Below are 11637 nucleotides of genomic sequence, written 5' to 3' on the forward strand. Positions count from 1 at the left end.
GGCAAGTTTAAAAGGCTGGATTGCATTCTTATTATGGACCATACATATGCCGCGCCACAGGAGAAGAAAACATCGTCGCCAAAACAAAGTGCTATTAGAAGACATCCTGTCAAAGCTTTTTGGTACATATCGCCTACCGTAGATGCAACGCGTATTTGAAAAAGCGAGGCGCTGGAGAGCAAAATTAGTTTGAATGCAAAATACAATTTCACCACTAGATGGGAGTAATTCCTACTTACAGTCCCTTTAATAAAAAAATAAAATAAAATAAAAAATAAAAAAGGATGAAATGAAACAGAACAGGTGTCTGGTCCAAATGGTTACAAGCTTTATTTAGAAGCTGCATTTTATCAAGTGTGCTTTTATGGTGTCTTAGAATTACAAAATGTAATTCAGTGTCATAGTCTAATCAGAGAAAAATGGACAAGAAAAGAACAGAGAGAAGAAAAACAACTGTTTAGTCTAATTTAAGTATCCTGTTATAAATGTTTGGTGTATTTAAACTGTTATCCAATTGGAAGTACCACTTATAGCTCACCCAAAATTGAAAATTGAATCAAACAGTTGGTGGTATTTTTTGTCCTACTATGGAAGTCAATGGCAACCACCAACTGTTTGATTACCAGCAATCTTCAAAATATCTTATTTTATGTTCAACATAAGAAAGCAACTCATACAGGTTTGGAATGACATGAGGGTGAGTAAATGATTTCAGAATTAAAAATTTTGGGTAAACTATCCCTTTAAGAAATGTTAAGTGGGACCTTTTTTTTTTATAGAATTGCTGTTATATAAAGAACTTTGTAGAGCTGATCGATGGATGTTTTTAAGGAGGATAAACAAAGGGATGACATGATAAACAGGAGAGTGAAAGAAATAATGAAATGCAACTATGTCGTGTGCTTGTTTTAAAAGTTCCATTTTATATCCAAATATTCCGGTATTTTTGTTTTTGTTGTTGTCTCTTCTATTATTATCTCCTTGTTCTGTGGGCCATGTTACCAGTTCTCCATTTGAGTATGCTGCTCCCACTGTAAGCAAAATACATGAAATGAACACAATATAATGTAATGTAATAAAATATAATAAAATAATATAATATACAACAACAACAAAAATTTCACCTGGTGAACAAGTGATCTTAGGTTCCTCCCACTGTCCGTTGCTCTGACATGTGATGATAGGGTTTTGTCTCTGGATGAAGCCTGGCTCACAGTAGTAGCGCACCTGTGAATTGGCCCTGTACTTTATTGGACGACGTCCAAATATCTTAGTGTGCAGCATGAGAGGGGGCTGGCCACAGAACGCTGCAACAAAAAAAAAAATCAAGATGAACTTTTGCTCTTCCTGGGCGCCTGCACTCCCACAAATGGTGACGTATTCACCAATGCCTTTCTTGCAGGTGTAAGACAACTGGTAGTTGCAGGGGATATCACTCCAATGACCATCATCGTACCATACCATGACAACACAATCCTCCCCTGACAGGAAGTAGCTGTCTGGTTGTCCACGATACCAGTTCTCATACAACTGATACAGAGAGACAGGTCAAAAGTTTGGAATAATCACGTCTTCAATCCAATCATGAATCCCTTGCATTTCCAGCTTGGAAAACACTTGAAGAAACACTTGATGTTTTTCATGTTTTGATTTTTTTTTATTATTTTTTTTTTTTAATACAGAAAGCCAGATCAGTAGTATCACCAGAGAGTTCCCATCTGACCAACGGAAATCTCCCTCAATGGTCTTGTCATTGAGACCCGTCCACTGATACTCCCTGTATTTATCTAATGAAAGAAAAAAACAGAGAAATCCCAAAGAACCAGCATACACTGTCAGTAAGACACAACATAGACTCGACTTCGAGTTTGACACCCAGATACATTATACTGTATATGAAGGACATGCACAGGACCTTTTCACACAACCCTCATTCACTCACATGAATAAGGTGACACGTTCAAAGCCCTTCACCGTTTTGATGATTCTATAGAAATGCAGAACAAAATGCAGGGCCTCTCAATGTTATGTCAACAAACCTGGTCCTTTATGAATTCCTTTATGTACTGTAAGCTATACCGCTTCAGTAGCTTGACACTCTTTTTGACTTTTAGTTTGAGCAATATCGAGCAAGAGAACTGCTTTTCAGATAACAGTTCACTAAGCAAGAAGTTAGTATTGAGTAAGCTAACTTACAATTTTGAGAAATTATTGGTATTTTTTTTTCTTCTGTTTTTGCTCTTCACCAATAAAAAATAGTTTCAAATGAAGCCAATGCAGATTTAAACAGTGCACATCTCTGAGTAAACATACCTTAATGGAGTTTCTTACTTAATAAATCAGTGTTTTTGATTGAACTGGTTAAGGAAATAATTTAACAGCTCACTCATAATAAAGACTTTAGATGGATTGATCCTGAATGAATCTAACTAATTGGTTGAACAAATGATAATTCACTCATAAAGACACTCACTTCTGCACAACCTACTGGCAGAAAGAGTTCCGGAAAAAAATACCTTGTTAAACACATTCCATTAGGTTCAAATCAGGTTCCATCAAGTTAAATTTTTTAACATATGATAAGAAGTCAAAATGATTAGATCAACAGGAAAGGGCCACCTCTACAAGCACTTGTTTAAACATACCATTGATAAACTTCTGTTCCTCAGGTGACATAACAGAGACCAGGTGACCTCCGCCCATGCGACAGTGCTGCTCTGCCACATCCCATTTCTGCCGTTTGGTGAAATGTCTATAACAAAACCCTTGGAACTTTTCCAAGCCTGGTTCACAGTGCTCTAGATCTTTGTTGGAAGATGTAAAAATAGTATAGAAATCAGAACAGACTCAACATTAGGACTCAAAAATAAAATAAAATAATAATAATAATAATAATAATTTAAAAGATAAAAAAGTACTGTAACAATTGCTCCACTTTTTCCAGTGAAGACGTACAATGATGTATGCAGGTAACTCACCTGTCTCACAAACATCTCCTCCATAAGTGGGTAGACAAAGACATCTATGACTTTCTCCATTGTCCACACATGTGCCTCCATGTTTACAAGGGTTCTCCAGACATGCATCTAAAAGGCCATTAACATGTTTCTATAGCTCACTATAAAAATATTGGACACAAGTGAAGGATTTGAAATAAAGCATGATTGTACTAAATACAAGGTGGTGCTGCTATATAGCTGCACCGAGAGTGTGGCATAAAATTTGTGGACCCCAACTAAAAAAAAAACAGGCTAAATCTAAATCCCTGAATGGTTCTGTTAACCTCTAACTACATAAAACATGCCGTATCAGCACCGGATACATTGCCGTTTCTTTCCAATTGTTCTCTTATCATATTCTAGTCATCACGGCCCCACTAAACCAAACTCTTCCTTCATGCACGACTGAAACTATTTGTTGTGATGTGGGATAAACAATTCTGATAAAGTCTTTCTGTCTCTCTGTCTGCACTGTCCTCTTTGGAAGACGCGCTACTCAGTTGTTGCAGATGAGTGCATATCAGTTATCAAGTTTCCAGATATTTTAAAGAGATGCATCTGCCAGTGTTTGGAGGGAAACAGTGCCCCCTTTTGAGAGCACATGCTTTGCTCAAGAAATTTAAACAACCAATAGAGGGTGCAATCACTCCCAGATTTACAAGGCAGTGTTGTTATTAACTTGACGAATGATTAAGAAATATTATCTGAATGGGTAATAAAGCTGAAATATATGAATTACATGAAATATCTAAATATAACAAGAAAAAAGGTTAAAAAGAGCTTGTCAACTAGTTGAAATAAAATAAGCTGAATTATTATAATGACTAAAATGAAAACTAAAAATAAACTAAAGCTTCAAACAAAATTACTAAAAATTACTGAATGACAAAAAATGAAACAAATTAAAATGAAAATGGAAAAAAAAGGTAATTTAAAATATGCACTATAATAATATATAAATGAAACTAAAATAACCAATTTAAGGGGCTTGACCATGTGCTTTTTAAACTAGTTTAATACACTGAAAACCCTAATAAGTTGCCTGAACTAAATTGATTGAGTAAACTTGTTGCCTCAATTTAATTGAGTAATGGAGTCTCCCAAAACTTACATATTTAAGTTTATTTAACTTGACGGTTTTGTAGACTGAACTAAATCATATTAAAGGAAGAACAGAGTGACATTGAGTTTTTCCAAAGGATTACTCATGATTTTGAGCTCACAACACTTGAAATCTTAAGTTTATGCATTTTGAAGGTAAATTAGTTAAATTAACTCAAATTTTTAAGTGACAGGGCCAAAATGCAAAATTTATTTTTATTAAAGTATTGTTTAGTCAACCTTACTTGATTTTTTAAGTCAAAGCAACATTAGGGTTTACAGTGTAATTCATTCATCATTAAATAGCATTGAAATAATTTTTGCCAAGTTTTTTTTTTCTCTCTCCTTAAAGGACCACTCCAAGAAACTTCTCTTCTCCAGTGTAAATGCATGGATTTCTACTACAACACAGACAGACAAGAAGGTTATAAAATACTAATTACAGCCTGGAAGATGAGACAATATATACAACATGATTACCTGAAATGTAGTCTGTCCTGACCAACACTCTCTGGGTAGGTCTGGCAGGTAGACTGGTAGACTCAGGTGTGGTTTTGACATCATTCTTCATAATCATTATCATGAGTTTATAATCATTTTTGTCATCATCATCATCATCTGCATTGTTGGCTGTAGTAGTGGATGGTTTTTAAGTTTGTGCTGTCTCCTCATTGGTGGGTATATTGGTGGAATCATATTCATCTAAGGCTTTGATGTGATCTGTGGTAACTGCCGCTTCCCCACTGAATTCAACATCTGCTCTGAACTCTCCTGGGTTTGTGGAAGAGGGCACAGTTTGCCAGATGGGACTTTGGACCCATGAGGAAGAAACATAACCTCCAGACTTGTTGTGGGTCCAAACGTGCGTGTGATTATCATCATCACTATTTGTTTCAATAATTTCTTGTATATCTGTCACATTAAAGAGAGTGATGGTGGCCACATTTGATCATGTAGGCTTAATAACGGAAGACCCGTTTCCTGGAAGTTCTCTTTCTCCGGAAGATACATCCTCATCACTGCCTTCAACAACAAGGTTACAGTAGAATTATTGAGCTTATTCGATATATTAACTTGTTGAATAGGTTCCTCTCCAAGCCCTTCCTGTTCCACTTTCTCCAATTCTTCTTCCACAATCCCAAAGCTAGATGGAGTGGTGCTTTCAGAAAAGACTCCTTCCAATTCCTGTGGAGAATGGATTTCTCCCTGTACAGGCCCATGATGTGTGGTTGACGTGCCCAAAAGATGAGACATAGGGGTGGTCAACAGTGTGACTGGCAGGATGTAATCTCGATCAGCAGAACCTTCAGAAGATTCAGGTTCCTCCGCTGTTGTGCTCCCAGTTGAATAATCACTGGCATCATCAACTGCACCAAGAGACACAGGAAGAGTTGAGGTCTCTTCAGCATTGTGATGGTCTGCAGAACTGTTTTCATGTATGGGTTTAAAAGCTGCAAATTAACAAATCAAACAGAACAATGTCATTGTAATTTATAAGTCAAACCATGATTAGGATAATCATGCATCCACCCATCCACCCATCCATCTATCCTTTAAATCATTCTGTCTGTCTATAAGGCCAATAAAACTTCAAAGTTTTAGGCTTTTTTATCCCTAAAAACACGACCTAAGTTTTATCCTTAAATATGGATCTCTTTGAATTTCAATTAATTTCTTTAGGCATTCTCAATTTAGTTCTGAATGGCACACAACTTTGATTTTGGTATTTTTGTGGTTATTAAAAAGCAAACAAAAACTTTATTTGCTTATACATTGTATAAGTAGATTGTTTCTTTTTTACTTACTCGGACTAATAGTGTTCAGATGTGTTAACGAGAAGCTCTCTGTCATAGCCCCAGGTGTAGATGCTCTATATGTCTCAGATTTATGCGAGGTGATCAAATGTTTGGCTTTTTGTGTGGATAACAGGTTCAAATCCTCATCAGAACCCTCCAACCAACCTTCAGTGCTGGATTGACTTATTAAGGTGGACTGAGTTGTGTGTGCAAAAAGACCAAGGTCTTCATCTGGCTCTGGAGTTACTGAGATATGTCCTGCATATTCATCTGTTGCAGCACCTTCAGGTAGGTATGTTGTGGGACTTGACTGGACTGGAGCATCCTGACTTGTGATGGCACTGCTTGAGTCATATTCTAGTGTTGGAACCTCAGAGGTAATAAAGATCTTACTAGTCACATGATCTTTATCATCATCCTCCAGGGTGGTGTTTGGCATGGGTTGGAAGTTTTTGGACCCATCTATCTCCTGAGAGGATGGTTCCTCTGTTGTCTCTGGCTGAGGCTCTGTAGGTGGGATAAAGTCGATGGACTCCCCCACCTGTAGGTTGGTATCTAGCATTGGTTGGTATTGTCTATGATTGCTGCTCTCAACACCATCAATTGCTGAAGCTTTTATATCTGGTTCTCCTTCTAGTGTGAAATCATTGTGTATGGGATACATGTAAATCTCTGGAACAGACTCAACTTTTTTCCAGGTGATCTCAGTGGACTCAATATATCTCTCTGTGCTGGTTAGGATGATGGAGTCCCCATAGGTGTTAGCAGTGACATGTAACTGAGGGCTTGTGTTGTGTTTTTGTTCCTCAAGTTCTGAAGTAGTCTCTGTGCTGTTAATGGAGAAGGACTCAACAGCCCCCTGAGCTTCATTTTCTGACTGTTGAGTGATCTGATCCAAATCGTACTCCTCTTGGGGATCTGCTAAAGTCAAAATATGCTGCTCGGTGTCCTCTGGCTCTGTTGCCATATGATCTATAGGTAAGACTCTCTGATAGTTGCTGTTAGCTGCAGAGGAAGAGTAGAAGAGATACCAATAACCAAAGGGGGACTGACTTTTTGATGCCATTGATCCCAATGATATCATTTGGAGGGAATCCCTTTGTTTCATGTGAATCCATTTATGAAAAATACCACCCCCCCTCCACTAAAAATAAAACACAGACCCCCTGGCACCCCTTGGGAGTCCCTGGACTACAGTTTAAGCCTTGGTTAACTTAAGACAGTTTTGTAAACTTAAAAAAAAACTCAAATTCAAACATATCTATAAATACCTCTGAAGCAGTAAGTGTCATGGCGAGTGTGTGGTTCAGGGAAACCTGTTTGATTGCTAAAACGATAAACTGTCTTGACACCAGGTTCAGAACCTCCACACTATTCACGAGGGGTCACAATGGGATATCGAACGCTTCCATCAGCAAGCTATCCTGGACTGCAGTGGTTCAGACCATCATTCCATGCAGCGTACAGTTGACCAGTGGTGGCTAGCTGAGCTCTATGTTGCTCACAGTATGTCTTAGCTTCCATCAAACTGAAGCGCTGTGGGGATGACCCATGAAAAACCTCCCCTAAAAAAGGTTACATCAATGAATGATCAATCAATTTTTGCTTTTAAAAGACTGACAATAACAAAGAAGTCATCGTAAACAGAGTGCATTCTTAGAGCACAGTTAGCATTGTTTGCAAAAGTGTAATATTAGCAATGATATGGGAGGGGTTTACCATGAATGTTCTCCACATAGCAATACACATCATATAATTCATCATTATCCACCATGCCATAGTTTAGAACACCTGGTAATCCATTCATATCTCCAAAACACCCTTCACGTGGTATATGGATTGGGCATCTAAGAAGGCAAAAGCATAGTATAAAAACATTTTAAGGAATTCTGAAGATACTTGTATTGTTGTTATTAGTCAAAACCAACTACACTTAACCCCATTAACTTATACAATTTCTTATTTTGATTTTATATCCTAAGGCACTGTAACAGAACAATGTTCAGCGCCTAGATATTATGGGTCCAGAAATCCATTCCAGATATTAAATTGCAAATATGTTCTGACAGACTGTGATTTTTTTGTTTTACATGTGAATAGACAAATTGCTAGCACCTAGAATGTTGTCTGCATCACATCTACTGCAAATACACTGCAAGTATCTAAAGGATATGTTTGTAGTTGGTTATTTGATGTATCCGTCCATTTACCTAACAGAGCGATCTGAAAGCCAGTCAGCGTCACACTGCTCATAACCGCTGTGGTACGCAGCCAGCAGCTGTTCTGGAGAAGCAATCTGAGCTCCAATGTCCTCACACGCCTCTTTGGCCTCATCAAATGTAAAGATGTAGTGACTTGAGGTATGGCGGTAATGGAAGACAACACCTAAGAACACAGCATGTCACTATTTTCATATATCATAACTTTTGACATGTCATGAAGTGCCGTTTGACATTTAATGCTTTGGACAATAAATGTTTCTTGAGCACCAAATCAGTATATTACAATGATTTCTGAAGGATTATGTGACACTAAAGACTGGAGTTATTGCTGATTAAAAAATCGCAAGAATAAATTACATTTTAAAATATATTCTTTATAAAATATATTTACATTTACATTTACATTTAATCATTTAGCAGACGCTTTTATCCAAAGAACAATAGAAGCAGTCAGGTCAACAAGAGAACAATAACAGTATACAAGTGCCATGACAAGTCTCAGTTAGTCTAGTATAGAACGCATAGGTAGGTTTTTTTTTTTTTTTTTTTTTTTAATAAAATGTAAAGACAAGGGGAAAGAGAAAAGTGCTAGTGTTAGTTGGTTAATTTTTTCATGAAATATTACTAAGTATATAAATTTCCTGCTTATATAAGGAGGAATTTCTTCCAAACCTTATTAATTAATGGGTCCAAAAAATGGGTTTGTTTTGTCACAAACAATATGGGGATGCCAGTGATCCTTGCATGTAAATTTGTTTAAATAATATTTACCTTTTACTTTGAATTGTGCCTGGTCATAAGCATCCTCCAAGCCATGCTGGACTTTACAGCGGTAGAAGCCATGTTTCATTGTGTATTAGTCCATCCAGTCTGAGGGTGAGATCAGCTTAAGTGGCAGCAGCAGTGACGTCCTGCCTTTATACAACTCACTCACCTTCACCCACTCACCACGGGCCACCAAGATTTCTGTCTCTCTGTTTGATGAAAGAAAGCTCCATTTGACTCGTGGCTGGGTAAGTACAGCATGTCGGCCCAAAGATGTGGTCCGGGAGAGACTCACAAGACAGGGAAGAGTCAGGGAACCCCCCAAAATTGCAGACACTGGGGGGCTATCAGGAATGGTCACTTGTAAGAATGTGGTTTCATCTGATAAAAAGACAAGATTGATTGAGATGCTAATCATCTGACAGTTTAATACTGAACTGGATTTTCATTTTCGATATTCAAAGCTTAGATTTTAATTTTAATGTGAGTTTTTAGACTTTGTATTGCTAAAAAGCAATAAAAGTGTATTAACACTCTGTAACACTGTCTGTGACCTTTACTGTTATTTCATTTATTATATACTGTGTGTGTAACGGTAGAGGTGAGACACACCTGCTGCAGGACTGAAGACAGCGGAAGATGATGAGACAAAGAGGCAGACGGCACACAGCAGTAAATGCAGGAACATTGCTGAGCTGAGACCGAACAGAGAGGGAGAGAATGAGAGAATATAGAAACAAATTTAAAGAACAGCATTATAAATGTCAAAGTGAACTGTAATATACCACAACATAAGATCATTGTGTTGAAATGAAAGGTGCATCCATCCATCCACCCATCCATTGTTTAAATCATTCTGTCTGTCTATAAGGTCTATAATACTTAAAAGTTGAAGGCTTTTTTTTTCTAAAAATGTGACATTAGCGTTATCCTTAAATATCTATCTCTTTGAATTTCAAATAATTTTAAGTCCACTTTTTTTAGGCATTCTCAATTTAGTTCTGAATGGCACACAACTTTGATTTTGGTATTTTTGTGGTTATTAAAAAGCAAACAAAAACTTTATTTGCTGATACACTGTATAAGTATATTGTTTCTTTTTTACTTACTCAGACTAATACTGTTCAGATCTGTTAATGAGAAGCTCTCTGTCATAGCCCCAGGTGAAGATGCTCTAAATGTCTCTGATTTATGCGAGGTGACCAAATGTTTGGATTTTTGAGTGGATAAGTTCAAATCCTCATCAGAAACCTCCAACCAACCTTCAGTGCTGGATGTTCTTATGGAGTCGGACTGAGTTGTGTGTGTAAAAAGACCAAGGTCTTCATCTGGCTCTGGACCCACATAGCAAATGTCTTTTGGTCCAGATCCGGGCCACACAATCACTTTTTCCCTCGGTCCAAGCACCGCAAAGAATGACGGCCCTGAAGTGGCCCAGAACTGGATTAAAGACTAGGGCCACACATGGGCCAATAACCCTGCCGGAATCTCAGACAGTTAATCACCCTTAACTGGCCCTGAACTGGGCCTAATTATTGGTACCAATTCTCAGCCTTAAGTTAACTAGACTCCCCCAATATGAGCCACACCTGAGCTTTATATAGCCCAGACCCAATACAGAATCTTAATATTTCATATTAGTATTGCCTTGTATATTACTATAATCACAATCATTCATTTTGTGACATGCTTTGGTAAACCAGACAGCAACACAGTGTTGGCCCAAATACGGTGTTGTGTTATATTCGGTTCCCGTGAAAAACTGTTCCCGTGGGTGGAGTTTACATGAATATTCATGAGTTCCCTAATCAGTGCACGCTCCTCAAATCACTACTTGGATTATTTTGAAAATGTAATAAAGTGTCTATGTTAAGCACTGAAGCATTGTAACAGTGTCAAAACAGTTTGTGTAATATTTATCGTCTGTAAGCTGATTTGCTTGATTGATTGCAGGCACACAGAAAAACAATAAGCGAATAACCTATGCTAACCTTGGGATATATAGTTTCTTAATAATTTTTTTTAATGTGTTTAGCTTTCTATACATTTCATTTGTGGGGCATTAATGGCTGTTTGAATAGTATGATTAGCTAAGTTAGGCTACTGGTGACTATTACTGCAATGTATTCATGACCATGCTTGAAACAAATATATATGCCGCCTAATAAATATAGCTATAGGCTAGCTATCCTGTGTCATTTATAAAAAGTTTAGTTTGTATGTAGCCAGTGTTTCTGTTACCTAAATAAGTCACATACATAGGCTACTGAAAACAATTTTCTTGCAGTGAAAATGTGAATATTGTAATCAATCTAATTTGTAGTTGGTTATATAAAACGGTACATAAAATCCTTAAAGTAATGTTCTGATGCAGTCTTCTTGGACATAGGTCAGCAGCTACTCCAATAATATTATTTTTACATTTGGATAAGAAATCATGTGTCTCGTCATCACCAATGTTATAATATGGCTTTGATTTGCTTTTGTGATGTTTCCACATATATTGATCATCAAGTAAAGTCACTGTCTGTTCCAGACTGGATGAGAGAGCTGAAGTCACTGGTACAGTAGCTGATCATTGTATTAACTGGACATACATCGAGGCTGTTCTGAGAGACAATAAATATCTCCGACACTCACCTAATTTTGCATTGCTTTATTCCATGCTTACTTTCACACAACTTTCCTTGTTTTTTCAATTTGAGTTATATTCATAAAGCAATTACTTCTGTACTTGTCATAGTAACATTTAAG

At 37.2% G+C, this 11637-nt stretch overlaps 1 pseudogene; it reads right to left on the reverse strand.

The window, feature by feature from the left end:
* Positions 1-908: 908 nt before the first annotated feature.
* LOC132103773 (brevican core protein-like) lies at positions 909-9657 on the reverse strand (annotated as a pseudogene).
* Between the last annotated feature and the right edge of the window lie 1980 nt (positions 9658-11637).

Source organism: Carassius carassius, chromosome 24 (genome assembly GCF_963082965.1).
Source record: "Carassius carassius chromosome 24, fCarCar2.1, whole genome shotgun sequence".
NCBI lineage: Eukaryota > Metazoa > Chordata > Actinopteri > Cypriniformes > Cyprinidae > Carassius > Carassius carassius.